We start from the raw sequence: 6,000 nt of genomic DNA on the forward strand, positions 1-6,000 counted from the left end.
GAAAATGGTTTTTAGCAAAGTCCTGCTGTGCCTCCAGCTTGTGAGGAGACCCTCCCCGGAGTCCGAAGAGGTCATCTTCTTCAGGCTCTGGGGAGGGTCTGTTCGTGAGCTACAGACTTTCCAGCTCTTTCGTGCCATTTCTGGGTTCCCCTCACCATACATGTGTGCAGTCAGGCACAAGTAGAGAGTTGCCTGCATAGAAGAAGAAGAAGAAGAAGAAGAAGAAGAAGAAGAAGAAGAAGAAGAAGTGTGCAATAAATGCAGCCTACCCACCCACGTTTTTACATTCCAAAAGTCAGATCCGCCCTTGCAGGCTGAAGTGACAATCACTTCCACCAAACTCACGACACCGCTGCCTCCATATCCTGGGACTACAGCAACTGAAAATGGCTTGCAGGAGCTCCCAGAGGAACCTTCTAGACTACCAGAGTCAGAACCTAGACCAAGGAGTCATCAATGGGACTGAAAGAACAAAAACAAGGAGCTCCATATCGGAAGCAGAAGGGGGAAATAATCAGATGCTGGTCTGAACTGCTGCTGCTGCAAGCTGGGAATACCACAGCACTGAATGTAGGAGTCCTAGAATCACAGAAATGTGGATGTGGAAGAGATTCCAAGGGTCACCCCGTCTAGCCCTCTGCAGTGCAGGAATTGTGTCCTTATTGGCTCCCACCCCTCACCTCTTCAAACCTGCACATCCTGCTCCCCAAGAATGCAGGTGCGTTCCTCCTTCTTGACAGTCTCCCTTCCTTAGTGGACTTGGAAGACACTGAAGCAGGTGAGGAAACAGTCAGCCTTGAGATGGACACTGGCAATGGTGCAGATGCAAATGAATTCAATGGGCCTGAGTAGGACCAGGCCAGGGACCTGGCACAACCGCAGTTCAGGTCCTGGGGGCTAAAGCCGGCAGAAGAGGAACTGCTCTAGGCAGCGCAGGGCCAGCTCACTGCCCAGCATGACGCCCAGCTTCATGTAGACCTTCTTTCCTTTGACAAAATGGAAAGCACAGATAATACAGAGTCCTCTTGACTATCGTGAACTCATCTTAGCTGCTATTGTAATGGAGGGGACTTCTTGTGTTGAGTTTAGCTTCCACCCATCCACAGATGGTCCTACCAGCATCTTGGCAATTCATATTTCTTTTGTCTGTTGTAGGGACTGTGAGGCTCTGTGTTGGATCCTGTATGAGTTTAAATCATATTTTTGCAGACGCCCTGTGGAGTCATGGACCATCTGAATGAAGTTCATGGGCCACCGGTAGTCCAGGGACCATAGTTTGGGAGCCCTTGACCCACCTCTGATGTTGGTTTAAGTAATGAAATTGACATAAAAGGTGGGAAATTCTACAGAAAGAAGTACCTGCTGGATCAAGCCAATGGACCATCTCAGCCAGCTTCATGTTCTCACAGTGACTAACCAGAAGTCTCCTGGAAACCTGAAAGCAGGACCTGAGGGCCACAGCACTCTCCACCCTCACAATGGCCAGCAGCTGGCATTCAGAGGCATACTGTCTCCAACAGGCAGAACACAGCCCTTTTGATTAGTAGTCACAGCCCTTATCCTCCATGAATTTGTCTAATCCTCTTTGAAAGCCATCCAAGCTGGTGGCCATCACTACTTTTAATGGCAGAATTATAAACAAGTTTTTGGATGCTTGCAATTCTGGGATGGAGCAAGATGAAAACTTGATTTGTTAAAAGGAAAGTTTTGTGTTTCTTTCCATGGGGAAAATGTGAACAATACAGAATACTTTCTCTTCATAAGAGAAAGGTAAGAGAGCTTCCTGATATCCCTCAGGAACAAATTCTTGTAACAAAACTTCAGAACATTAAATTACTCTTTGATTGACATTTGTTGTGGAGAGAATATCTTCAGTGTTTCTTATGTTTTTGGCTAAGGATAAGATTTTCATAGCAGTATAGCTACTTGAGTGGAATTGAAGTATCTGCGACTGCTGTTCAGCAAGATTACTGTCCTCATTCTTTCATTGTATCATTGGGCTGTAAAATGTGTCGGCCAAAAAAGTCAGAATTGGTTTTCACATGCAAGAATCTGCTAAATAAACAAATTAGGCTTAAATTGGCATATTTGGCACGAGTGTAGTGGATTGCCCTCTTTGCTACAATATGAGAGGTTCCATCCGCATTGGCATTCTGCCAGTTCTTGAATATACAACAGTTTTGGTAAGCATTCCCCTGAACTTGAACTTGTGTGCAGAAGTGCACACATTAGGGTAAAGCGGACATGTAATTGCACATACTAATGAAAACAATAGGAAACATTTCTTCTTCTTCTTTGGCGATCACTCGTAGCAGAGTAAGATTGTCTTTCATAAACACGGTTTTAACAATGAGTCCGATAGTGACTGTGGAGGCCAATATTTGCCAAACTATATACAACAACAACAACAACAACAGCAACAACTTATTATTTGTACCCCGCCCATCTGGCTGGGTTTCCCCAGCCACTCTGGGCAGCTTCCACAAAGACCAACAATACACTAAGGTGTCACACATTAAAAACTTCCCTGAACAGGGCTGCCTTAAGATGTCTTCTGAATGTTAGGTAGTTGTTTATCTCTTTGACATCTGATGGGAGGACATTCCATAGGCCGGGCGCCGCTACCGAGAAGGCCCTCTGCCTGGTTCCCTGTAGCTTTGTGCTTTTTATGTGCTTATTACAATAATTTTTCACTGCAGTGCCGAAGAATTTCCATTCAATAAAAAATAAAAATCACAAATTGCTCCAGAAATGTGGATAACTTAATTTAAGATAGGGGAAAATGGGAAATTGGGAGAAAACCAAAAAGTGACAGATTCATCCATCTTTGCTCAAAGATATCTCTCTAGCCTCCATCCAAACAAGAAGAGGCTTGTTCAAGGGCAACATTCCAGCGAGGCAAAAACACTCAGGATGTGAAGCAGGAACAGTGAGATGTTTGGCCTGAGGAGAGTTTTGCAGGATAGATAAAGATGCCCGGAGAGCTGCATTCAGCCCCCAGGCCTGAGGTTTCTTCTACAGCCCCGAGAAGAGCCCTGCTGGATCAGGCCAGTGGCCCATCTAGTCCAGGATCCTGTTCTCACAGTGGCCAACCAGATGCCTCTGGGTAACAAGCAAGCAAGAGCACTTGCCTCCCATGATTTCCAGTCAGTGATATTCAGAAGCATTACTGTCTCCAACCTTGGAGGAAGAGCATACCATATTTTTCTGTGTACAAGACGTCCCCATGTATAAGACACTTCCTGTTTTGGGGGACTAAATTTAAAGAAAATGAGGGGAAATAGCCCAAAGTTGTTGAGCTTTTTTTAAAGGGGGAATTGCACGTGCGCCATCACCCCAGCAGGGCCGTTGATGGGGGTTGGCAAAGTGGGCAGCCGCTCCCCCCAAGTCACTGTGGGTGGGAAGCACAGGCCGCCAACCAGCTGGCTGGCGGACGTGCAGCTCCCCCCCCATGCCACTATCCGTGTATAGGATGACCCCAGTTTTTTGACATGATTTTTGAGTCAAAAAACCTTGACTAATACACGGAAAAATATGGTAGCTATCATGGCTGGTAGCTCTTGATATCCCACAGGGATTTGTCTAATCCTCTTTTGCAGCCATCCAAGTTGGTGGATGGATCAACGGTTTACCTATGCGCTGAAGAAGAAGAAGAAGAAGAAGAAGAAGAAGAAGAAGAAGAAGAGGAGGAGGAGTTTGGATTTGATATCCCGCTTTATCACTACCCGAAGGAGTCTCAAAGAGGCTAACATTCTCCTTTCCCTTCCTCCCCCACAACAAACACTCTGTGAGGTGAGTGGGGCTGAGAGACTTCAAAGAAGTGACTAGCCCAAGGTCACCCAGCAGCTGCATGTGGAGGAGCGGGAAGCAAACCCGGTTCACCAGAATACGAGTCTACCGCTCTTAACCACTACACCACACTGGCTCTCCTGAATTTCTGAATTTCCCACTGTTCAGTTCCAATGGACTTCCATGAGTTCTAGTATTATGAGAAAGGGAGAAAAACTCATCTCCACATTTGCCACAATTCTATGCACTGCTATGCATGCCAAATCCTTAATCAGGGTATGTTAGAAGCACATGAAGGGGGTGAAGAGATGGGGCACAGCATGCAGTGGCGGGCCCCCCATTTCACTGCCTAAAGTGAAATGGGGGGGGGTGCCACCCTGCAGTGCCTCCCTTGCTGAAGTGCCTGCATGTGTGAAGCAGCTAGGACAATGGTGGGTTCCGGCAAGATCTCGCCTGCCTCATGGTGGGCTGGCCCTGGTGGCATGTGAAGGAGAGGATGAATGAGAGAGGGGGGAAAGCTAATGGAAAGTTGGCAGGGGGGAAGAAGAAAAGAGAAGACTGTGTGAGGGAATCTGTGCAACGGTGGGAAAGTCATGCACAAGAAGCAGTTAGCAGATACAAACTTATTTCATGCAGAGATTCACTTAACACCCCTTGGGAAGACCCAGCACTAGTGATGAACTACAGTACACAAAAAGTGCTTCTGTGTAATGTTTCAACAGATTAGTGTTATCAAAATGCTTCACCGCCAAGGAAGGTTTATTCACATCTTTCTCCCTGTTTGTCTATGAATATTGTGCATTTAATACTTTGTTGAGAGCAGATCTTCCAGGGATGTTCCTGATTTAGAGAAGCCTGGTTTCTGATTTGATCCTGGAATATCCCACTTTCCTTTAGGATGCCCCTATTTTCATTGGAGAAATGAGTTATCTGCCCCTCAAGCCTTTTGAAGGCAATCCTGTATAGGGAAGATTTTTTTTAAAAAAATGTTTAATGTTTTATTATGTTTTGATATATGTTGGAAGCTGCCCAGAGTGGCTGGGGCAAACCAGTAAGATGTGTGGGGTATAAATAGTAAAATTATCATTATGGAATGGGATGTCCCTATTTTCATTGGAGAAATGTCGGAGGGTATGTGAGAGCCCTCAGAGTGGCTGGGGCAAACCAATCAGATGGGGGGCATATAATAATAATAATAATAATAATAATAATAATAATAAGCAGCAGCAGCAGCAGCAGCAATGCTCTCCCTTTAGCTGGAACTGTTTTAGCTCATATTGGTGTCATGAGTTTGGTGTTTGTGTGTTAGGCTGTATGCCTGAGTCCCTGTTAATCTCGCCAGATAGAATGCATCTCTGTATGCTACTTTCACTAATATGTGTATTTTAATGCCTGCTTTGCCCTAAAATATGTGCATTTTGGTATGCAGTTTTTGGTTGGAGAATTTCATTGCAAAATTGGGAGAAGTGCAGGTTTCAAACAACAGCTGCATTTTGGGTGACTTTTTCTTTTTTTCTTTTAAGGTAAAGGTAAAGGTACCCCTGCCCGTACGGGCCAGTCTTGCCAGACTCTAGGGTTGTGTGCCCATCTCACTCAAGAGGCCGGGGGCCAGCGCTGTCCGAAGACACTTCCGGGTCACGTGGCCAGCGTGACAAAGCTGCATCTGGCGAGCCAGCGCAGCACACGGAAACGCCGTTTACCTTCCCGCTAGTAAGTGGTCCCTATTTATCTACTTGTACCTGGGGGTGCTTTCGAACTGCTAGGTTGGCAGGCGCTGGGACCGAGCAATGGGAGCGCACCCCGCTGCGGGGATTCGAACCGCCGACTTTTCGATCGGCAAGCCCTAGGCGCTGAGGCTTTTACCCACAGCGCCACCCGCGTCCCTTTTTTCTTTTGGTGAAGTGCAAACCAGGCAGGTTCACATTAAAATGTGACCTGGACCAAATTTCTCCCCTATCTCTACTGAGAACCATTTTGCGAAGTTTAGAGAAGTGTGTGTAGTCCAAGTGACGGCTGGGTTCTGATCTGCCTATTCATTCAGGATGCACAATTTGTGTTGGTTCTCTTCGAAATGCTAACATCCCTATGGACGGGTGTTTCCCTGTCAAATCCTTCACCATCTGCTTGGTGAAGAAAAAGCAGTAGGATTCACATTAAAACGCACCATTGTTTCAAAGTTGTGATTATTAAATCGTTCAGCTCAGCAGCTAG

The 6,000-nt window shown here is 46.1% G+C and overlaps 1 protein-coding gene across 1 annotated transcript in view; it reads right to left on the reverse strand.

The window, feature by feature from the left end:
• LOC114584321 (nucleoside diphosphate kinase 3) overlaps positions 1-5,024 on the reverse strand; it is a 261,547-nt gene extending 256,523 nt beyond the window's left edge. Inside the window, exon 1 of the mRNA XM_077918487.1 lies at positions 5,009-5,024. The gene's annotated coding sequence lies outside the window, so the exon portion shown is untranslated. The remainder of the gene's footprint in view (positions 1-5,008) is intronic.
• Positions 5,025-6,000: the final 976 nt, after the last annotated feature.

The sequence above is a fragment of the Podarcis muralis genome, chromosome 14 (assembly GCF_964188315.1).
Source record: "Podarcis muralis chromosome 14, rPodMur119.hap1.1, whole genome shotgun sequence".
NCBI lineage: Eukaryota > Metazoa > Chordata > Lepidosauria > Squamata > Lacertidae > Podarcis > Podarcis muralis.